Genomic DNA, 24,332 nt, shown 5'->3' with positions numbered 1-24,332 from the left:
TCAGAGACTGGGTGGGAAGCAGCAGGCAGAGCAGTTGGAAAGTGTGTTTCTTACCTTGGTTTAAAAGCAGGAGCTTTTAAAACCACGAATGGCTTCTATGAGTGCATCCAGCCTGAAAAATATTGTGTAAGTAATTAGGATGCTAGTGCTTCTGTCCCACTTTCTAATGTTCCTTTTGCACGACAGTACCTGTTGTATAGGGACACGGGTAGCGCTGTGGGTAAAACCTCAGCGCCTAGGGCTTGCCGATCGCATGGTCGGCGGTTCGAATCCCTGCAGCGGGGTGAGCTCCCGTCGTTCGGTCCCAGCTCCTGCCCACCTAGCAGTTTGAAAGCACCCTTAAGTGCAAGTAGATAAATAGGTACCGCTTTATAGCAGGAAGGTAAACGGCGTTTCTGTGTGCTGCTCTGGTGCCGGTTCGCCGGAGCAGCTTCGTCACGCTGGCCATGTGACCCGGAAGTGTCTGCGGACAGCGCTGGCTCCTGGCCTCTAGAGTGAGATGAGCGCACAACCCTAGAGTCTGTCAAGACTGGCCCGTATGGGCAGGGGTACCTTTACCTTTACCTTTACCTGTTGTATTATGGAACGGTGACTTTTTTACCAACATACCGGCATGCCATGCTAAATTCCATTCACACCAGTGGGCATGGTGTGACACAGCAATGAACATCATCTCTACTCCCCCACTTTTCCCACACATGTGTGGTTCTATTCCACTGTGTTTTAAGATAAGATCCAAAGGGCAAAACAATACACTGGCACAGAATAAATGAAGGTAAAAGGTAAAGGGACCCCTGACCATTAGGTCCAGTCACGGACAACTCTGGGGTTGTGGTGCTCATCTCGCTTTATTGGCCGAGGGAGCCGACATACAGCTTCCGGGTCATGTGGCCAGCATGACTGAGCCGCTTCTGGCAAACCAGAGCAGCGCACAGAAAAGCCGTTAACCTTCCTGTTGGAGCGGTACCTATTTATCTACTTCCACTTTGATGTGCTTTCAAACTGCTAGGTTGGCAGGAGCAGGGACCGAGCAACGGGAGCTCACCCCATCGCGGGGTTTCGAACTGCCGACCTTCTGATCAGCAAGCCCTAGGCTCTGTGGTTTAGACCACAGCGCCACCCACGTCCCTGTGAAGGTAGCAATGCTGTTGATGTTGTTTTTAACAGATCTGTTCCTTGAAAAACACATGATAAACTTCTGAGTGCCAGACTTCTATTCAAGGTACAGGAGCAGGGGCAATGAAAAAAAATGTCAGCCCTAGGTGAAATAATCTATATTCCAGCTTCTGGTCCAGACTTCCCATTGCTCTGGAATTTTTTTTTTTAAGGTTCTTAAAATCTATCACCCTTTATCAGTTTAAATGGGGGGGGGGGGGAATTAGAGCCAGTTTGTTTGTTCAACTATGAGGGCTTTTCCACACCAGTGTTTGCCCCACTGCTTTTCCCCAGGAAAACCTTTGGCTTACTGCGTATCTGGACCAAACGGCAATCAGGTTTTCCATGGTAAAGAGTGGGTTTTCCAGGGGAAAGCTGTGGGGCAAATGCAAAACCGCTTAAATCCATGCCTAGAAAGCACGAGGCAAGTTGGAAACCACCCAGACCCATGCTTTCTAGGCACGGGACAAATGGGCGAGCCCTGACTGTCTCTTTCAATGACTGAGGAAATGATGCCTCTCTCTGTCAGTAAGGGCCATCAAACTCGTATGACAATTGATACCTGGGTGTGGAGCACCTTTCACACACTTGTGCAAAACCAGTTAAAAGTGCATAGTTAAAGCTAAATAGGACTAAACAGAGTGAACGTTACTTTTCCTGGAGGGTTCTCTGAAAGCACGGGAGAAGATGTTTTGATATGAATGACAGTTATTTAATACATAGCAGGTTTGGCCGTTACATTCTCCAAGTGCCCAGGGTTTTAAAGTAATCCTCCAAGCAGCAGCTTTTGCCTTTGTTAGGCTTCAGGTCTGTGGTGAAAACTCCGTATGAGAAAACTCACTGGAAGACTTTAAACTCTATCAGACCTGGCTTGATTGCAATCACCTCTCCGAGGCTTCCCAGTCATTCACCAAGCCAATTAGTGTAGGCCTCGGTAGATCTCCCCCAGCTGTGAGCTGAGTGAGGGAGCAGGACTCCATTTTGTGCTCTGACACACCACCTGAGTCCCACAACCAGCTAATAGAAGTCTTCCAAGGGCAAACGCATCACAATGCCATTCCATTCACTCCGCAATTCTCCTTTTCTTTCCGCCTTTCCCCCTCCCCGAAGAGAACTGATCTGCAGGCAGAAAAACCCATTTACTCAAAAATAAGAGTAAAATGTTTTTTCTCCTTTCGATAATGTTCCCGGTTCTTTCAGTAGGTATTATGCTCCGTAATGTGCTGCGCACACCCATTTTGTCATCGCTTTGGGTCATCCTTGCTCACAATTGGTTATTTACTCAGGGGCTTTTGAAATTATTGAGTTGACACATCTGTCAGACGGCAAAAGCAGAAATGCTAAAAGGTCACTTGGAGAGAAACCAGCTGCTTCAGACAAACCTTTCTGTCTTCAAATAGCACAGTCATTACTGCTTGGCAGATGGGGCCCCGGCTTTCATTTCTGTTTTTTCTCCTTCACTTCAGGTATTTAGATATATACTACCTCATTGCCAGGTAAGCGTAGGCCTTGTAATTACCTACACAATAGGCAACTCGCTGCTTAAGGAAAACAGCTCCATTTCCCTCCAAACAGAGAGCCTGTTTCCTCCACAGATACAAACTACAGAACAGCTCACCACAAACTTTCCAATTAACAGATTAATTTTGACAGGAATAAGTATATTTTTATTACTCCTGCTTTCATCATGATGCCATGAGACTGGCATTAAGTGCTGAGTATAATGCTCTGAAGCACCTACAGAGACTTTCAGCAGCTATGGGATATGGCTGGCCAAATAATTCTTAATCACAAATAGATCTGAGAAGTTTGGCCTCCCTTCTGGGTAGCCAAATATTCATGAACAGGTTATTCAAGCACTACATTAAAGCTGGTTGTGATAGAGTATTTTGCACTGGCTGCATATGGCAAGATGGAAGAATTTAGAGAGGGGTTGCTTATGAGACCACAATCAGAAGGCAGACTTGGAAATAAGTGAACAAAGCACAGCCATGTTGCCTCTACAGTCATGGAGCCTCGACTCTGGAGTGACAATTCTAAATCTGGAGTTTAGAAGATTCAAGGAACAGAATTAGAATGAGTTGGGCAAATTATAATTATCTGTACAATCTACCTTTAAATACTTTCTAGTGAATTGTTTATTTATCACATATCTCACCCTTCTCTCAAAGAGCTCCAATGGCCAAGCTGGAGGTTATCCAATTAGTGTTACTATATTCTATCAATGTAGGGCTTATCCAAATAGCATTATTCTATGTTGTATATTGTGTATATATATTCATGACTGGTAGGTGGCAAACTTTGTCTTTAACAGCTGCACTGCAGGGGCTCCTGTGTCTTTAACAGCTGCATTGCATGTAGAGTGCAACAGATGAAGTTTTTCTCATCTCTTTATTTAATGTTCACTCAGTGGGGTAAGTGTAAGTGTGTAACAGGATGCACTGTGTAAGAAAGACACAAATTAAATCATTGCTAAACTTTTAGTTTTATCCATATTTGTTTTGAATTTAGATGGTAAATAACAGGTGGGGTACAACATGCTGCCCTCCTAATCCTAATCTGGCCCTCGGCTTGTGGTATTTACCATTTTAAAAACAGTTGTATAATGTGATTGTTGGAAACCCAGTTGTGCAAGAGCTTCATGTGGGCAGCAGAGCAGGTATGGCGCTCCAATGCCATAAACCTTTCACCTCTGTGTCTATCGTTCTTCTTGATACTCAGTAAAGAATTCTGACTCTGAAAGCTTACGTAGAACCAAGCAGTTCTCTGTGCTCTTGTCAACACACAGCCTTCCAAAGCGCATAAACCAGCTGAATCAGACTCTTGAGGCTTATACAGGAGACAAAGAAGAAACAACTGTATAAATCTGATTGTACCCCAATCCCAAATTGGAGTGATGCAGAAAGCTTCTTGACAAAAGCTACAAGAGGCAGTGCATGCAGACTGTGAGAGTCACTTCACCCGGACAATTATTAATAATCTTTTCAACCAAAAGCTACAGCTCACTTTCTTTTGTTTTTCCAACAAAAGCTGTGCTGCTCTGAGTTGAAAAGGACAAGTGACTATAAAAATGTAAGCAGGCAACCCCCAGCTGAGAAATTTGAAAAAGGGGCCATTAGGTCCAAAAAAAAAAAGGCATCTATTTGTGTTCCTCTTCTAGATGTCTATGTAGGGGATGGGTGAACTGCTTTGCCTCCCTGAACAAAAGTATATTATGACATTACAACCCATCTGTTTTTCACCAGCACAGAGGTTTCTTATCCCTCAATGCCTTCTGACACTGGCTTTTAAAAAGCATGGTGATAACACGGATACTCGGTCAGTGTTGACTGCCATCAGCATTTCGTTTGAATTGCTGGGGCTGAAAACAGTCTAAAGAGGCATATTAACAAAATGAGAGTACAGGGAGCAGAGTTTTGTTATAGCCTCAGCTCTTATCAAATTGGGTACTGGTATTCAGGAGTCTTCACACTGATGTATACTTTGAAGTACCTGCATAGAGTCCTCAGATAATCATCTTTGGGGATTTTCGGGTGCTGATGCAGCACTGGAACTGGCATGTTCTGCTATGTGCTTATATCTACACTCGTGTAATGAATGTTAAGTTGTTCTTCTGTAAATGAACAATTATTATGGTAGCTTAAATCTCCAGTGATCTTTCCTCCAGATGGATCTGTAGTCTGTAAATGTCTGCCTTGCCACTCAGGGAAGTAAGAATGTGAAAACGATATATTCCTCTTGAACAAAGAACATATACAAGACTCATTATTTACATGGGAGATTCACCCTCAAGTATGTTTTATAGTTCAGTGAGTTTATGTTATAAGCATTCCAACATATGTGTGAGTATGAAGTTCATGCTACTTTGGGAAGATTTACTAAGGAGGCTCCTACCACAGCTACCACTCATTTCACAGCTGTTTAGTTCCAGTGGCATACCCTGTGTTGTACAGAAAGTAAGTGCCTTTGCCCCTGTTCAGATGGATTCCAGGCAGGAATGGAAACGAGGCCCAAAAATGGCACAGGAGTGCTGTGAACAGAAAGCAATTATTGTGACATGTAATCCTCATCAAGCCAGAATCTCCCAAAAACAACCTTCAAGTGGATTCACCTTTCTCAAATATTTGAAACAGACCTGCGTTTTCCCTACTTACTGCTTTCATCATTATGTCTGCGATTTGTCAACTGCATACTTATAGCTCCCACACCCAAGTGCTGGTTTTAATTTTTAAAGCAGGGATGGGGAAACTATGAACATCTGGATGTTACTGGATTCCAATTCCCATCAGCCTAGCCATAAAGGTTTCTCCCATATGTATGTACCCAAACTATGAAATCCTCTTTAATGGTCCCACCATATGAGGTGTGTAGGCACTAGAGCGAGTGCCTTTTCAGTAGTGGCACCCCAGTTATGGAATCCCCTTCCCAGTGATGTTCACCTGGCACCATCTTTGTGGTCTTTTTATGACAGGTGAAGACAATTCTATTCATCCAGATCATTTATTTATTTATGCATTTATTACTTTGTGAACCAATGAAATCACTAGTGTTACAGGGCTTCTATAGAAATGTGGTTATTATGTTAGAAAGAAAGGAAGGAAGGAAGGAAGGAAGGAAGGAAGGAAGGAAGGAAGGAAGATTGGGTTTTGTTTGTTGGGTATTCAGATAGTTGGGAATGGAAAAGAAGCAATAGCTATTGCAGTGAAGGCCATCCTTTGTGAATCATGGCACAATCATTCTCACACAGTAAAGACAGACCACACCCCATTCCCCAAAGACCCTTGACATGTCTATTAGCTTTTCCTTTAGGTTTGCATACCTCTCTTGCCTTTGAGTTGGCAAACGTGTGGATTGCAACCTGCCTTCCTCAGGGAGCCAAAGTTCCATCTGGCCCAGAATTCGGGTCTCATAGTGTCCAACTCATGGGAAGCTTATCAGTCGGACATGAGAGTAACCACACTCTGCCCACTTGTGCTCCCTAGCAATTGGTATTCCAAGGTTTATCACCTCTGATGCTGGAGGTAGTGCATGGTAGCTGATAGCCATTCACAGCCTTGTCCTCTATGAATTTGTCTAAGCCCCTTATAGCTGGAGTAATGCATATTACTCTGCCTTGGGGTACTGGTGAAGTAAAACATATTGTCACTTAAAAGGGAGTAGGTAAAACCATTCTGCCCAGGGTCTAACTGCACTACTGTCAGAAACCCAGATTTGGCCCTGGGATCTTCAGTTCCCAGCCCATACAGTGAAGTAAACGCTCTTGCCTCTGGTGCAATATCTCAGCAGTGTTGCCAAAGAGGGAATAATCTGTTTACCTGGCTCATGTCCTGATTGCAAGCCAAGAAGCATCACTTTGGCATATTCCTTCATTAGGTACACATTTTTGTTTACAGTTTTCGGCAACAGTTGTAACATTTTGGTTCCCTCCTTGTAAACCTTTTTTTGGTGTGTGTTTTTGGATGCATAAATATAATAGTAAATACTGTACTTGAAGAAAGCTGTAGTCTGAAAAATGGGCAGATGTTCCCTGCTGGGTAATGAGAAACATCTTTCTCCAGTTTTCCTGACAGACATAAATGAAAACGAACACACAGCCACACATACATTACATTGCACTTGTCTCAGAAACATAATAAAACCTGGAGCTTCTTCCAAGAAGTAAACAAGCAAAGGCAGGTGAGCATCAGATGTGTTTTGAATGTTCTAGAAAGATACGCTGAAATGTCACCATTAATTCTATAACACCAAATAGTATCCAGAATCAATTGTACAAATTGGGGAGAGTTTCATCATTTTGATTTGCACATCTTGCTTTAAGAATAGGGAACATTCTGATGCAGTGCTTGGGTTGAGGATACATATAAACTTGCACTACAGTTCTGTATTTGCCTACTTAATGGGACTCATTCCTAGGTAACTGTATAGGATTGCAGCCTAACTCTTATTGCTTTCTTGTAAGCAGTGTTTTTTTATGGAGGGACGCAAGGGTACGCATTCCCCTAAACATTTTGTGAATCTAAGTTTGGCCTCATTGAGGGGCAGTATTTCAATATGAGTAGGAAAATGAGAGAAAAAGAACAGCTTGTAAGCATTAAGGAATTATTCACATTTGCCACAAAAGTATAAAACCCATGCCTTTGCCATGGCAAGATTCCATGCTGCTAAAACATGCCAATGAATAAAGGTAAAGGGACCACTGACAATGAAGTCCAGTCGCAAACGACTCTGGGGTTGCAACGCTTATCTCACTTTACAGACCGAGGGAGCTGGCGTTTGTCCACTTCTGCAGACAGTTTTTCCAGGTCATGTGGCCAGCATGACTAAGCCACTTCTGGCAAAGCCAGAGTAGGGCACGGAAACGTCGTTTACCTTCCTGCCGGAGCGGTACCTATTTATCTACTTGTACTGTGTGCTTTCGAACTGCTAGGTGGGCAGGAGCTGGGACCGAACAATGGGAGCTCACCCGGTCAGGGGCCTTGAACCACCAACCTTTTGATCAGCAAGTCCAAGCGGCACAGTGGTTTAAACCACAGCGCCACCTGTGTCCCTTGCCAATGAATACTGGGGCCCTATAAGACTTTCCCACCTGATTAAGGAAGATGTAAGGTGGCAAATACTCATATGCTGGCTTCCTCCTAGCACAGAATGCCAGTGAATACTTTCTTCTGGGGAGCAAAAATGGAGCAGAGCTATTGCCTGCTGCTCTTTGGGGGGGGGGGCTACCAGAAGTACCTGGTCGGCCACTATAGGAAATAACAAGAATAAGGCAGTGAATAATCCATAATAAACATACCCAGGCATTACTTTAATATCATGTCTACACTGCAGCATCCCAGCCGTGTTCAGAGGCAGTGCTCATTTCTTGGTTTGTTTACTTGTTAGATTTATATTCCACCTTTGCTCCAGTTAACTCAAGCTGGTGTGTGTGGCCTCCCATTCCCACCACGTTATCCTCACAAAAACTCTGAGAGGTTTAGAGTTGGTTACCAGCCCAAGGTCACCCAGAGAGATTCATGGCCAAGTAGGAAGTCCCAGTCCTAGTACAACACTGTAACTGCCATACTACTGGATTAGGGCTGGACGCGGGTGGCGCTGTGGTCTAAACCACTGAGCTCCTGTTGCTCTGTCCCAGCTCCTGCCAACCTAGCAGTTCGAAAGCCCACCAGTGCAAGTAGATAAATAGGTACCGCTTTGGTGGGAAGGTAAACGGTGTTTCCGTGCGCCCTGGTTTCCGTCATGGTATCCTGTCTGCCAGAAGCAGTTTAGTCATGCTGGCCACATGACCCGGAAAGCTGTGATTAATAATAATAATAATTTATTATTTATACCCCGCCCATCTGACTGGGTTTCCCCAGCCACTCTGGGCGGCTTCCGACAGAATATTAAAATACAATAGTCTATTAAACATTAAAAGCTTCCCTAAACAGGGCTGCCTTCAGATGTCTTCTAAAAGTCTGGTAGTTGTTTTTCTCTTTGACATCTGATGGGAGGGCGTTCCACAAGGCGGGTGCCACTACCGAGAAGGCCCTCTGCCTGGTTCTCTGTAACTTGGCTTCTCGCAGCGAGGGAACCGCCAGAAGGCCCTCGGCACTGGACCTCAGTGTCTGAGCAGAACGATGGTGGTAGAGACACTCCTTCAGGTCTACTGGACAAACACCGGCTCCCTTGGCCTGAAAGCGAGATGAGCGCCGCAACCCCAGCCTTTGACTGGACTTTGTCCAGGGATCCTTTACCTTTACCGCTGAATTAGTTACTGAAGACAACACTGGGTAGGGTTTGCCATATTTCAAAAACTGAAAATCTGGACACAAAAATTGAGCTTTTTCATGTAAAGTTGTTGAGCTACCCCCCTCTCCCACCCCAAATTCTGCCCGGATGCTATTTCCAATGGGCGAATCACAGATATGTCTGGGAAAACCTGGACATATAGGAGCCCTAACATTGGGAGACTCATGTCCTGCTTGTGGGCTTGCCATAGGCATCTGGTTTACCACTGTGGAAAACAGGATGAGATGGGCCTTTGGTCTGATTCAGCAGGCCGCTTCTAATGTCCTTATGTTGGATGTTGCAGGTACAACCAGAAATAGTGCCCCTAAGAAAAGGTATTTCCCTTTTCCCCAGGGTCAATACACCAACCTACCCTCCTCACAGATATATTAAAAGTGGAAAGCCAGTACTGAAGGCTGGGCAGCCTGGTCTAGTTCTTGCAATTGCTCCCATCAGCAAAGTGTAGCCAACTGATGCATGTGGACTTTGAGGAGACAGCGTATCAGAGCCCCGAAGGAAGCATTGTGCAGATGTGCAGATATGCACTAAATCCTACATAGCTGCAACATTGTGATGCAATGGCTGGAATGATTCTCAGCACATGGTTCAGAGCTAGTTTTTGTTGACTCTCTAAGAGAAAACTAATGAGTTTCTTAGAAGAGCTTTGGGGCTTCCTGTGATTTAAAACTGGCAGTAAAAGAAAAAAAAGACAGAGAAGGTAGTTGGTTAATTGACCTTTATTGTGCCTTCTGGTTCATTTAGAAATGGAAATTAAATTAACATGATAATTCAGTCCTACTGAGTTAAGGCTGCTATAAACCCATTAAATTTTATGGCAATTGATTTAGCATTTTTTTCTATTAACTGGGTTTAATTTTCAATATTGTCATGCAGATTCGGAGAAGTGGTTCATTCACTTGGGTTCCTTCAAGTTACCAATCGTAGCTGTTTTATGAGGGTAACTTAATTATGGAAGAGCACAGGCCCTTGCCATCAAGAGCATGTATTAATCTTGAAAATGAGTCTGTGCAAAGAGCATGGAAAAACGAGGGAATCCAGAATATTGTGTGTTAAATGCCATGGGAAAGCTCCTTTCACCTATCACCAGTGACCCCCTTCCCCTGAAATTCTCCAATAGCCAAAGATATGTTTAAGATTCACCTGCCGTTCACCATAATACAAACTCTTTATAAACCCCACATTTTGCAGTAACTTGTTTTTTAATTTCATTTCTAAACCCAGTATCTCTAGATCTTAGGCAACCTCAGGCTTGATTCTGTTCTGCTCACGCCCGTTTTATTGTGGCCGGTTTGTATTTTCCTTCTGCTAGGACTAATTTTGCTATTTCGTTAGCATTGCAGGAGATGATAACAACTATATTTTATCTTATGCAATGACCAAACTTCACTAATCAACCAGGATCCCACAAGGAAGTGATCACAAAACAAGGGTACAGATTAGAGTTGTAATGGTAAATTAAATTTTGAAGGGAAGGAGTTCATTGTGGCAATTCTCATAGCCACACCTGCAAGGACAGTCCAAAAAATGCAAGCGGTTGTGTCAATCTATTATTATATGTAGACACAATCCACAGAGCAGCAGTACATAGATGACTGCCCAATGTATTAGAAACAACATGATCGGAATCCTATACTGTACATAATTTCCTGGGATGCACCTCCATTGAACTTTATTGAACGCAGTGATAATTCTAGCTGCCTAGGTTGAGCATGTAAAACATACTGGATCACACTGCATGGGCGGGGAGTATTTTATAGTTGGAGTTTTTAAAATTATTTTATTTATTTTTAAAATTATTTTATTTGTCCCTTTCTCTCTTCAGCCCCAGCCACGTCACAAACTTAAAGCACATTTATAACATTTTGTCATTAGGGATGGAGAGAAAAAATCTTATCTCACCTAATTCACATTTTCTGAAACTATATGTGAACCAAAACACAGCCATCCTTCAAAATTCACAAATCTCAGAACTTTGCAATGCAGTTCTCCAGCCAAGCAGTGTGTACAAAAATCCCTGTGATAGTGTAAAGGCTGCACATAAATGCAAATAACAGTGAAAATAACATATAAAAATGTGTCAAATTGGGGGGATTGCTTGCAAAAATGTGTATGTTAGTCAAAACTGCATACATACAAAACATTTATTAGGGGATATTCGCCCTAAAATGCTGGTGAATTGTTTTAACTAAAATTCACAAATTGCCCCAGAAATGTGAACTGAGTTTAAGATTGTAGTTTACCCCTCCCAGAGCTACAATTCCTAGCACCCTGCAGAAACTACAATTCCCAGGGTGCTTTGGAGGAAGCCATGTGCTTTCAATGCATGCTGTGGATGCGACCAATACATTGAAAGCTCACTATAAGGCAGTTATATAAGTTCTTCTGTGCCAGTTTCGTATCAGTTCATCCGCATAAAACTGATACTGTAACCACCTTCTTATGAGCTCTGCTGTCTGAATGAAAAGCAAAAACCCCCATGATCGCCATTTTACCTCATCAACAAATCTGTGAACTCCTCTGAAAATATATTTTCCTCCTGTTTAATATCTGTGCTTATAAATTTCTGCAATATTGATCTATCCTGTGTTGTTTGTTTCTGTAATTGTGTGTGTATATATATATATATATATATATATATATATATGAAAGAAATAGCAACATTGCTATGCGGTTTGGTGCCTTAAGGGCGCACACTGAATGCCTGAACAAAATGACAGTAATAATAATCAGCATTTCAATGCAAGATTGAATTCAACTCTCTGACTCAAATTCAGATACAGTTTCGAGCAGATATTCCCCAGGGAGTTCTGAATGCTAGGTTGGGTTAGAGCAAGTATTTCTCGGGATGCTGTTTGTAATTCGTACTGTTTTGAGATGTATTATTTCCGTGTAGTCCTTTTCTTTTGCATCTACTCACTCATGGAGAGACTACAAGGGTGTGAATCCTGGCTGAATGGTGAACGTCAAATGTAAAGTATAATTAAGACAGACAGATGCTTACTGCCCGTGACTATGTGGAGCAATTCTGTTCCTCACTCTTTCCCCGCCAATGATGATTTGCAAAAGAGCCTTGTTCCATATTTAAACATTGTTAGTGTATTGGGAGCGCTTTGGGTAAGCCTGGAGTTATTCAGGAAGCAATTTTAGAGCAGTTGTTGTTTTTTATTAGCTGGTAGGCACTGGAATTTGTGTCAACATCCTATTCCCCTGAATTCTTACATGACTGAAGCTGACATATTTTCCATAGCCATAAATATTGCAGAAGCTGCTCTAGTGTGCAGGTAAGCATTTTACTGTGAGGAATTAATGGCAAACAGCTTTTCTTTATTTGATCAAAGGGGAAGTTATACAAAATAGAATACCCAGATCATAAATTCTTCACTGATGTGTGTATATGAGTAAATTTCTCTCTCTAAAAAAAATAAAAATAAATTCATTATAAACTCTTTTGATGAAACCGAAAGATCCAGAAATATATACATATTTAGGCACATTTCTTTTCCGTCTGGCTGTGGACTTTTTATTATCTGTGATCTCTTGGGTGGGTGGGATGTTTTAACCCTGCCATTTAAATATATATTTGACTTTTAGATTTTTATTTGTTTTGTTTTATGGCTGGCCCAAGACAGACAGATGCCAACAACGAAATGTATATGGGTTTGTTCATTGTTGTAAGTCACTTTGAATTACTTTTGAAAAATAAAGCAACTAATTAATTTAATAAGTAACTAACTAACAGAGAGGGTGGTAAACATTGAAATATTTATCAGTTCTAATAATCAATGGAGTAGGGGGGAAAGTATTTTTAAACAGTATTTAATCTGCTGTTTTAAGTCAAGCTGTACTGCTAGTCAGTGTTCCTTAGATTTGATGGGACTTGGTCAAGGGTAGTTAGCTGTTCTCAAGGAAATGGATGCAAGTCATGTTCACCTGCCAAAATCAGGGCTGAAGTCAGTCTTGGTAAAGCGGTGTGTACCACACACAATAAAGCTTGGATTTCACTGCCCTGTCCATTTCAGATACACAGTCATGAACCTATCACTACCAACCTGCTTGCTTTTGAAGATGTGAAGCTAAGTGGCAGGACAGCCACAAGAAGCTGCCATATTACCAAATTAGACCATTTGTCCTTCTAGTAAAGCATACCCTCCAACAGTCCTCAGATAGGGACATTTCTCACTCTCCCACCAACTGACCCTTCTGGACACCCCGGTTTTTTGTCGTTCCCCCACAGAGCATTTCCTATCAGAGGAAGGGTGAGTGCCACCACCATGACACCAAATGGACACACTAAGAAGTCCCAAATTCTGCACCCTTTTCCTCAGAGGGGTGTTGCTCACTAGGTGCCAGGTACCCATCTAGAAACTATTGAAGACATTTTCGTTTCAACAAGCTTTTCCAGCTGGGTGGTAAGGAATCCATTTTGAATTGTTTTTAATCCTATCTTCTGAAGGGGTTCAGGTTCTGTTTTTAACTGGTTCAGCTGGTTGTTGGGGTGTGTTTGCCAATTGCCTTGAGACACATATTAGAAGATGACTAATAAATTAACAAATGAATCATTCACACGGTCCCGTATGAGAAGGGAATTCTCTTCATATGCATGGTTTCTGCTGTGGACACTGGAAGCTCCCCTCTCATGAAAGGGAATGGCTCATCTTAGCATGAAGGAATGCACATGTTCACTATCAAAGCCATGGCCTTTGCCTCAGTCAGTGACTAAGGAATGTATTATTACATTCAGAAAGTATCTGAAGTGTAGGTAGGTTCCTACGAGGCAAGACAGAGTGATAACAGCAAGAACCTTTATTGAACTAACGGAACTGGACAGCAGGGGCAAAATAACTGCTTATATACATTTCTGAAGGCCTGGGCCACTCTCACTCCCAACATGATTGGCTTTCTAAACTTATAAGCTACGAATCCTGACTCAGAGTTTAAGGGCCAATGGCAGAGGCCCAAATCCTGAAATGTTTTGTGATTGGATATCATGTATCAAATCAGAGCACAGGGGCTCAGACCCCTTAGTCCAGACTCAAGATCAGGCAAACACAGACCACTGAATACGTAACAGTACCATAATGGGATTCTGTACTATAATTAAAACTGTGACGCTTGTTTTAATGCATATGGCTGATGAAGTGCACTGCCCATGTGTATTCTTTAAGAAATATTGTATTAACTGCATTTTTAAATATGTTGTTGTGAGTTTCCTTGGTTTTGTCGGAGAAAGGCAGGATTAAAATCAAGAAAGAAACTCTAGGTATCACTGCTCCCCTTTTTACTATCCTAATTTTTCTCATTTAACTCCTTCCCTCCCGGTGGAACACAGTCTGGCTACAACCAAAACATGCATTTAAGGCATGTGGGGAAACCACAGACGGGGTTGATCTAGCCCAGCTAATATTGTCCATTTTGGCAGAGGCTCTCCACAGTCTTAGGCAGTCTGTCACATCACCTGCTTACCTGAACCTTTTAACTGAAGATCCTGGGGACTGAGACTGGGATTGTCTGCCACTGAAACATGATTGCAAGAGGTTCATTTAGCATTTACATATCAATAGACCTTGATGATATGCTTTCCTTTCCTTTCTGTAGGCAGTGAGGTTTTGACACCATGTCTCTGAATACTGGGGAATGCTGAGAATCACAATTAGGAGAACACTATTAACCTCATGTCTTCCTTGTGGGGTTCCCGTAAGCATCTGGTTGGCCATTGTGAGAACAGAATGCTAAACTCAATGGACCTTTGTTGGTCTGATCCATCCTAACTTTTCTTATGTCCTTATGACTTGTGGAAATGTCCACAATATTTGCAGGGAGGATGTTTATCAGAATTGCAGCATTTGAGAAGGGACATTTTGACCCTTCGTTTCTCCACTGCGATTTCCACAAAAATACCCAACCACGCCATTCTGTTTGGGTCCCATGGGGTAAGGTGGAACATCAGCACAAAGAAGAGCTTCTAGTGAACAACTCGCTGTGCCTTTTATTGCTGCACATCCAGAACCTCTTTCAGACCCCTTCCACTTCTTGAAAAGTGGAAGGCCTTAAAGGGGCAGGCCTCTGGTTTACAGCACAGCGCTCCATTGTCTCTCTAGCTATGCTGCCTGCACTGATACTCTGCTCTGTGGCGTGTGAGAGCTTTGGAGGCAACTATGTGGGTCCCTTGCTGGGCTTGGGAGCTACAGTTTCTAACCCAGGCTGTGGAATCTTCAGCTCAGAAGTCTATGTCATCTCCAGAGGTTTCTGGCATCTTGAGATCAGGGGTCTTTTTTCAGTGGTGGTGCTTGGGCCATGAGCTTCCTCCATAGGCACCATTCAGCCTTTGAGTCTGTATCCAGGTCACTGCTAAACTTCAGGTATGTTACACTCTCCCTGCTAACAGATGCTTTCACTGCCTAAACTGAATTGTAATATTCCATTATGGTTGCAGTGAGGAAGGAAAGGATTAAATCTTCTCTCTCTGCATGCTGCAAATCCTACCCCCACCCCCCACAAAAAAAACCCTTCACGCCTGTAGTAAATAAGAAAAACCAACATCAGGATTGCAAGTGGCACAATTAACACATGACGTCAAGCCCTCACTCTACAAGATGACACAAGGGAGAACAGAGAAAATTTGCTGATGACACTAAATTGTTCAGGGTTGTTAGAACACAAATAGGATTGTGAAGAGCTCCGAAAGGACCTCTCCAAACTAAGTGAATGGGCAGTAAAATGGCAAATGCAATTTAATGTAAACAAGTGCTTTGGTCCACCACTCAACTTTAAGGAGTGAAGAAATCATCCCCTGTATTAGTGATTCAATAGCACTCTGCTAGTGAGCGCTAGCAGATAAGTCATGGAGCATTCACTTACCATCCCTGAAACACCCCTGTTGCTGAGACTTCTGCTCACTGACTGAGCCCCAAGCTGAGCCAAGATGTGCCAGTGTATCTTCAGCAGAGCTGGAGTTAGGGACTTGAGCCAGAGCTAGAGACTTGCCACATCCCACCTGGCAGATTTTGGCTTAGGATGGCCCAGTGCTATTTTTCTAGGAAAAAAAGGTGCCAGAACTTAGCACAAACACCTCCCTTGTTCTCTTATAATGGCAATGGCGCCCAGCTGAGAGGTGCCGGAAGTGAGTCCTGGTGAATTCCGGCTGAAAAAAGGCCCTGGGATTGTCCTCCTTAGTATAACAAAGTCACACCACTGCTATGCCGCTCACACTGCTGTAATGATATGTAAGGGATAAGAGCCACAGTAAAGGTAAAGGTAAAGGGACCCCTGACCATTAGGTCCAGTTGTGGCCGACTCTGGGGTTGCAGCGCTCATCTCGCTTTATTGGCCGAGGGAGCTGGCATACAGCTTCCAGGTCATGTGGCCAGCATGACTAAGCCGCTTCTGGCGAACCAGAGCAGCGCACGGAAACGCCGTTTACCTTCCCGCCGGAGCGGTACTACTTGCACTTTTGGCATGTTTTCGAACTGCTAGGTTGGCAGGGGCAGGGACCAAGCAACAGGAGCTCACCCCGTTGTGGGGATTCGAACCGCCGACCTTCTGATCGGCAAGTCCTAGGCTCTGTGGTTTAACCCACAGTGCCACCCGCGTCCCAAGAGCCACAATAATGCTTTTCAAATGTAACAGTTTGTTTTCTAATTCAACCATGAAAGCATTCAAGAGTGGGCCTTTGGACATTCCTGAATCTTGCTCCTCTTCACTGTTTAATTTCTGTGCATGTGTGTGTGTGCACACACACAAATACACACACACAGTGAAATCTGATGACCCTCTACCATCTTAGAGGGTTGTACAAGTTCAGGCATAGGTGATGCGTATTCAAGTGACATTCCTATGTATGAGCTCTGTTGTGTTCCTTACTGCTTAAGAAACAGACTCTGCATAGATTCTATACAGAACACATTCCTTGAGCAGTAATTATTATAAAAGCACGAAATAGAATTTAAGTACAAATCAAGAGCTTTCTGTTCTATCCGTTTTTGTGCAGCCTTCACTAAATTGTGGCAGCTACTTTTTCTTTTGTTTGTTTTCTGTTGCCATTTCAGGAGATGGTAAATACATTGTGCCATACCATTTTATGTTTTATAAAAAGGTGACCCTCACTTTCCATTTCAAATGCGGTTTCTTTAATGAAAATATTGTAATGTCAGTCCATGCAAAGCAAGTGCATATTAATATGCGTTTACATCTGTCTCATATTAATATTCATGCCTGAATCCACATCTCTACACAAAGCCAATTTTCTGGCCATCTGTGTGATGGCTGGTGGATGCAATGAATAAATTTTATTTGTGAGGGGAGTGATAAATCATGTATCTTCGGCTTTTTTTTCTTCTTCCTTCTTCACCCACAATCTCTGCTCTTAGGTGCTAAAATGTTTTCATCTTGGTTTGGAATTTTTAAGCAAAACCAAGCGATTAACCCCTTCACACCTTTCTGTAGTTCTGCCAGATTTACAAAAGGACATAGGAAGAAGCTTAATGAGAAGCAGGAATGTGTGACTCTGCAAGAGCTCCTGCCACTTTAGGTACATTGTCTCCTTGTGTGTGTGTTTTTTTCTGAATTGCATCTTCTTATTTTAGGAATTCATTGGACTTGGTAATTTAGAGCTTCACTCTGGTACCTCAGACACCAAGGAGAATATACACTATTCTGGGAGTGCCAACTTTCATTGTAAAATTCTTGATCATTTCTATCGTGTGTTTCTTTTATGTCTTTCTGTCTTATGTCTGGTAAAATCCTCAGAGGTGGGGGATTATTGTTATCGATATTCTTACTGATATTCTTATTCTCATTCTTATTATTCCTGCTTCACTTACATGTGAGGAACTGTGGTCAAGGGTTCTTTAGAGTAAAGATTTACTGGGCTTTTACCTCAAAGCCTGTTTTCAGTGACAGGATTCAACTCTGAAACATGGAACCATTTTCATCACTTTATGTGGTGAGCAAAAGGAATTCTCTCTGCCTGGATTCCAGGGGCACATTCTCCTTTTATTGCATCAGAGATGAGCCGCAACAGTCATTAGAACAAATCTAGGCCCTAGAGTAGGAAGAGTAGCGAATTCCACTGGAAATGGGAGCAGAAATGGTCAATGTTCACTTATTTGTCCTATGTCTGGAACGGAAATCTATCCAACTAATATATTGGCATTTGCTGTTGCTTTCAGTCAAACAATTGATTGTGGGTTCCCCCCCCCCCATTTGCATGGTGTTTCCTTTGCATTGAAATGAATGGGGTGGAATAAAGTAATGACAACATAATTTACATAATTAATTTTGTGCGTCACATAATTTTTGCCACACAGGACAACTAGATAAATAATGTAGTTTTTGGTGGAAGCTGAACTGCAATGGCATACAAACAAATGCATGTCACAAATGCAAGGTAGAATGGAAAACCTTCTGTCATTCCTGCCCTAGAACCAGCCGGCATACAAATCTGGGCTTCCATAGTGGAGGTTGAGCTCTTGGTCCATTTCCGAGCTCAGTTCAAAGTGTTTGTGTTTAAAAACTCTGCATGGCTTGGGACCCAGATGTCTGTTGAACCAGCTTCTCCCATATGTATGTTCATTCACTGAGGTCATCATCTGAAGCTCTTGTGTGAGTGCCTCTGGTGTAGTGGTTGATTCAACACATTAGAGCTGTGAGTGGGAAGTATGAGTTCAAAGATGGGTCTGGTGCTTTGGCTGATGGTGCCATGAAAGAGCATGCAATGGCGGTTGAAGAAAGAGAGCTTTCTTGATGGTGACACTCTGCCTTTGGAATCTCTCAGAACAAAAAGGGGTCTACAAAAGCCCCATCTAGGCCAGCATTCTGTTTTCAAATTGGATAACCAGATGTCTATGGGCATAAGCAAAACACGAGCATAATAGCCTTTTCACAGGAAGGCCAACTGATACCTATTCTGATCTCATTTTGGTGCCAGGTGAATACCTTCTTACTTTTCCCATTCTTCTTACCTGGAAGGAGTGTCATTCTAGTTACACATCTTGAATTTGAACTACTGTGTTTTGTCATTATTTTAAGTTATGGGTGTTTAGTTTCTGTTGTATTGTAGTTTCCATATTCATATTTTAGTACAAGATGTCCTGAGAACACTACCAGGTTGAAGGTGCAGGGTACAAATAAATAAATATAATTTCCAACCTTGACTGAGATCTTCTTATGAAATTTGATACGTTTAGCTTGCCTATAATGTTTGAGTGTGTGGCTGAACTGGAATTTTAATCCAAGCTGGTGGAGTTCAATGAGACTTATTCCCAGGTAAGCATATATAAGGTTGCCACCTAAGACTTTGTGTTATTCAGTGTAGAGAATCAGAATCAGCATCCATATAATGCTCCACACATCTGTGAATGAGCAAACAAGCAAGTGCCTCCATCTGCCTTCTACACATGAACCATTTTGCCAGTCTGGGTGAGATATTTAGTGATGATGAGGGGAAATACTATGCTGGATTTCCCCCCTCTGTGACCTATTATTCCCTGCTCTCAGTTACCTTCCCAACAAACTAGAAGTAAGAAAAATATACAGAAATTGGCTAAATATTAAGTCATTGGTGTCTTTCATGGCATCACCAACCAAGACACCAGACACATCTTTCATTTCATACCAATTTATATGATTCCAACTCCCAGAGCTAATGAGTTGAACCAACAGTTGTCCAGCAACTGAATGATGTAAACTTTAACCATCTCACATCTACTGAAGACAAAGATCAGTTCTGTAGCAGTACTGAAACAATAGTTTTAGTGCTCCTGTTTTAAGAAAGTGTTTCTCATCTGCAGTATTTATAACTGTATCTTAACTATGACTTTTTTTTAATTAAATTCTGTCTTTGGTTAATCTGCACCTTTTTAGTAGATCAATATGTTTTAATCAATAAATATAAGCTATGTGAGGTTGCTGTTTGGAGGAGACATCTCTGTGTTATAATATATGGTTCCACTCTCATTCTTTGCTCTTCAAAAATATTTGAATCTACTTTCTTTACAAATAATAATATGAAATTAAGGTTGGTAAAACCTGAAGTTTTCTGGTCCTTTCCCTGATTCTCTCTGTTTTCCTAAGGCAAATCTCCATTCCAACAGGACAGAATTTATGAAGTCAACCAACGTGCATAAACATACCAAAGACATTATGATAAAATGGTTCAAGGAACCCATGAAGTGGAAGGTGAGGTGTGTGTGTGTGTGTGTGTGTGTGTGTGTTTAAATTTCCTTTTGGCAGGCCAAAGGCATGTCACTAGCATGTAGCCTACTTCTGCCTTTGACAGTACAACCATATGTTAGTTTTGACATTTTTTGTTCACTGAAGTTCAAAAAGGAATTTGAAATGAGCTTCGTACATCATCTGCATAATTAGCAAGAAATCATTTGTGGCTCCAATCAATGCATGCAATTTTAATAAATTGCTCTAATAACAACTCTGCAGAAATTAGACAAAGCCGTCATTGGGTCAATCAATGCTGCTCAAGAAAATAGCATTGTAATGAAACTTCAAATGACAGTGTAATTCTACTTCATTCCTTTTTTTATATTATTTAGGCAAATAATGTTTTACTGAAAATCTTTTGCAAATGGAGGACAGAGTGGTTTGAGAGATTGTTAAAGAACATAATGCCTTTCATCAGTAGATTGCTATCCGAGCTTTGTAGAAATTGAAAAATGTTACAATGTAAGGGCTAATGAGTGAAGCATAAGTTATTATCACCCTTTAAGAGGAACTCAGTTGGCAATGGGTATCTTTTTTTAAAAAAACATACTCAGTGCTAGAGCTTTTGGATCCTGGCCCAGGGGACTGTCAGAAAATATGATGAAGTGGCCTCTGGACCACAAAAGCTTAGGCTACAATAAATCAACTTTAAGGTGCCAAAACAACCTCTTTTGTTGTTTTTGCTGCAGCAGACTGACATGGCTAGCGCTCGAGATGTTCTCAGTAATAATGTGCTTATTTATGACGTATTTATCTTGCTTTTCCTCCTAGGAGATCAGGGCAGTATATGGGGCTGCTCCCATTTTTATCTTCACTAGACTGATATATAATGACTGGCCCGAGGTCATAGCCAAGTGGGAAATTGAATGCAGGTTCCCCATGCCAAGTCTGACACACTATCCCTTACGAAACACTAGCTGTCCTTTATGGGTGGTCCAGTGCCCTACTTTGCAGAGGGCAAGCACCTAATTGAATGCATCCTCTATCTGAAGAGCTGGCCATGGGCTGTTAAACATTTCTGGTCCAATTTCAAGGTGCCTGTGATTATGTTTAAAGCTACAATGGCTTGGGCCCCAAATACTTCAGTAGGCAATTCACATTTTAGTCTCTGGACTGCCTATTCAAATCATTTGGAGGGCTGCTTTCTTCTATGTTCCATCTGTGGGAGCTGTATATTATGTGAAGACATGGAGGAAGGTCTTCTGTGCTATCTCATCCTGGCTGTGGAATGTCCTCTGCTCAGTGGCTCTATCAGTGGTCTCATTCTTCTGACAACTTGACCTGGCTTTTCACTTAATTGTTTGTGGGATGTAAACTGCAATTGTATTTAATGTGCTTATGTAACCCGAATTTTAGCTTTTAAGAGGAGTGTTGATTTGATTACTGGTGTGTTGTTTGTAATTTTATGGCTTGGAACCCACCCTGAAATAAGCATTGCAGTCTGAACACTGATGAGGGTTTTTATTTCCTTGCCTAGCAGCTATGTTACCAAACAAGAACTTTTAACAGAATATTGTTTGATGGAAGGTTCTTTCACACACACACACACACACACACACACACACACACAGCTAAGTCAGCCAGCCTTGTGAATGCAAAGATTAGAAGATTTTCATGTCTCTAGTTCCTTTTTTAAAGAGCCAACATTTTCCAAGTAGACTTTAAGAAGTTTCTCCAAACAAGAGATACAGATCTGACTTTATCGATTCCAAGTTTTTAAATAAATGTTCTGTCCAATCAAGTATAAATTATACTCAAGAACACATTTCTATGGATGCTATGTGCAAAAGCTGATTTCTTCCTCTGCTCCTCTGTTCCAGAGCAACATTTGCAACACCATACACAGAGAGATTATCTGCACTCAGTATTATTATTTTTTAGTGCACAAAGCTAGTGTACCTCGCAGTGAGATTAATTATATGGAAAATAAAGAGGAGGTTGGTGCCTCAGTTCTGTTGTGTTTTTTTCAGTAGGAGTACAGGAAGAAGAACAGAGGAGTCTAAGCCATGAATGTGCATCCTTCATCTCACATATCTGCACTGATATTCTATACAGTCTCTAGCAAAATGTTGAAGAATGTGCTTGATTCCTTTGAAAAGTTCCCAAATTCTTGGGAAAGTTATGTGAAAGAGAAGGGCCCATGCTACTGCTATGACTCATTATTAAAAGTTCAAATTTTGAGGGATCTTTCAGTGCTTGTAAACAAAGAGAAATACATTTGTTATTTAGAAAGTTATGGGAGGAATTTAAAAAGACAGACAGAGAGAGATTGCTCAAGAAATAACAAATAATTTCTTTTATCTAATAAATAATAATTTAAAATACTTTTATCCATTTAAAGCAGGCATGTCCAAAGTTCATTTCGGGGGCCTAATCCGATCTGCTAGTTGATTTAATCTGGCCCCCGTGGCAGTACACCCTGGGTAAAATCCTAAAAAAGCTCAGCAACTGTGGCCGGCCCTCATGCACGTTCACTTCATCAAATCTGGCCCTCTTCGGAAAACGTTTGGGCACCCCTGATTTAAAGATAGCTGTTCATCCTTGTAGTGACTTGTAGTCAGTTTCTTGAATCAGTGGTGAGCAACAGACAAAAAAAGCAACCTTTTCTTCCTCCTGTTGGTTCCTTCTTTAATAACTACCTGTTATCATGTAGATTGTGTTCCTTCCTTCCTCCTTCTTCTCCAGCCAGTCTTTCTTTCTTCGCCCTTGTGTTAGGACTCCTTTGTTCTCTTGACCTCATGACTCGGTAATGGGCATATGTGAGCTTGTGCTCAGAATGGCTTTGTTAACTTTAGCTTTCTTTTATTCTTTCAGCCAGCAGTCTTACCAGGCTCTTTATTTCTGCACACAGCTGCAATGTTTACCAAACTGTAAGCCTGTTCAGGTGACCACCTATGGGGCATGTGGAACATACGGAAAGTGGGGTTGGAACTGTGGCAGCCAGTCCCACCCAATTATTTGTGTGTTCAGTGTAGGAGGCGGTGGTGCTGTGGTCTAAACCACTGAGCCTCTTGGGCTTGCCAATTGGAAGGTCAGCAGTTCGAATCCCCATGACAGGGTGAGCTCCCGTTGCTCTGTCCTAGTTCCTACCAACCTAGCAGTTCGAAAGCATGCCAGTGCAAGTAGATAAATAGGTACCACTGTGGCGGAAAGGTAAATGGCATTTCCATGTGCTCTGGCTTCCGTCACGGTGTCCCATTGCACCAGAATCGGTTTAGTCATGCTGGCCACATGACGCAGAAAGCTGTCTGTGGACAAATGCTGGCTTCCTCAGCCTGAAAGTGAGATGACTGCCACACCCCATAGTCACCTTTGACTGGACTTAACTGTCCAGGGGTCCTTTACCTTTACCTTAATACCCATACAACTAGGGACCAACAAATCATAGTAGCCAGACAAACTTCATTCTTACCATGACCTTGACAGAATGGCATGTCCCACCATCACCCATATTTAAAGGATAAGGCCATGGACCAAGGAATAACATCAGAAGGTGAGAGAGAATCACCCTCAGAACCAGTCCCAGACATTCACATCCCCCAGCTCTAGAAATTCCAGCACGAGAGGTGCCCTTTGGCATGCACCTCTCTGGCCTGAGGATATTATGTTGCTGTCTTCTGATTCCAAAGCCTCAAGCCCAGAAGTCCCAGTAGAACATACTCTCCCCTGTGCTGTCAGGATGAACGACTGTTAAATCAGGCTAGGTCCCTTTAACTGAAGACGCTTTGTGTAATGCGAGTGGAGCTGGCTACCAGGAAAGCATTGCAGCTCTATTTAAGGCTCAGCCTGAGTTTGCTTGAGGATGAAGCATCATCAGTTGAGCTTGTGTTTCAGCTATTCATGGAGCTATCCAGGGTGCTACTCCCACCTATGTTCTGCAAGAAATGAGGCACAGATCTGGAGGTCAGTCGCAAGAGAAGTCCACACTTCAATTGCACAGCAAGGCAATTTTGCTATAGTACACTTTTTGTCATGAGCCGAATAACTAAGAATGGGGCTCAATATATTTCATAATTATGAAGTTATTGTTTATAGAATTGCCTCATTGGTTATGCATTGGAATTATTAGTATTAGTATTTGTTACTATGTAATTTCAGTGGTTTTGTTTAAAATGCATTTTTCTGTGTATTCTTCTAATTAATACTCTGAGACTGAAGTCTAATATCTCAGTTAA

At 42.1% G+C, this 24,332-nt stretch overlaps 1 long non-coding RNA gene across 3 annotated transcripts; it reads left to right on the top strand.

The window, feature by feature from the left end:
- Positions 1–22,338, top strand: LOC308481394. 3 transcript variants are annotated; one of them, XR_013988629.1, is made up of 6 exons: positions 8–126; positions 3,470–3,569; positions 13,178–13,352; positions 19,128–19,206; positions 20,014–20,118; positions 22,131–22,338. It is a non-coding gene; the product is annotated as an uncharacterized lncRNA (long non-coding RNA). The 3 variants fall into 3 exon arrangements; XR_013988628.1 differs by lacking the exon at positions 3,470–3,569 and having other exon boundaries at positions 1–126; XR_013988630.1 differs by lacking the exons at positions 3,470–3,569; positions 22,131–22,338 and adding an exon at positions 20,929–21,400 and having other exon boundaries at positions 1–126.
- Positions 22,339–24,332: the final 1,994 nt, after the last annotated feature.

This window comes from Podarcis pityusensis (genome assembly GCF_964106645.2).
Source record: "Podarcis pityusensis genome assembly, chromosome: 7".
Lineage (NCBI taxonomy): Eukaryota > Metazoa > Chordata > Lepidosauria > Squamata > Lacertidae > Podarcis > Podarcis pityusensis.
This window is presented reverse-complemented; position numbering and strand designations above follow the sequence as displayed.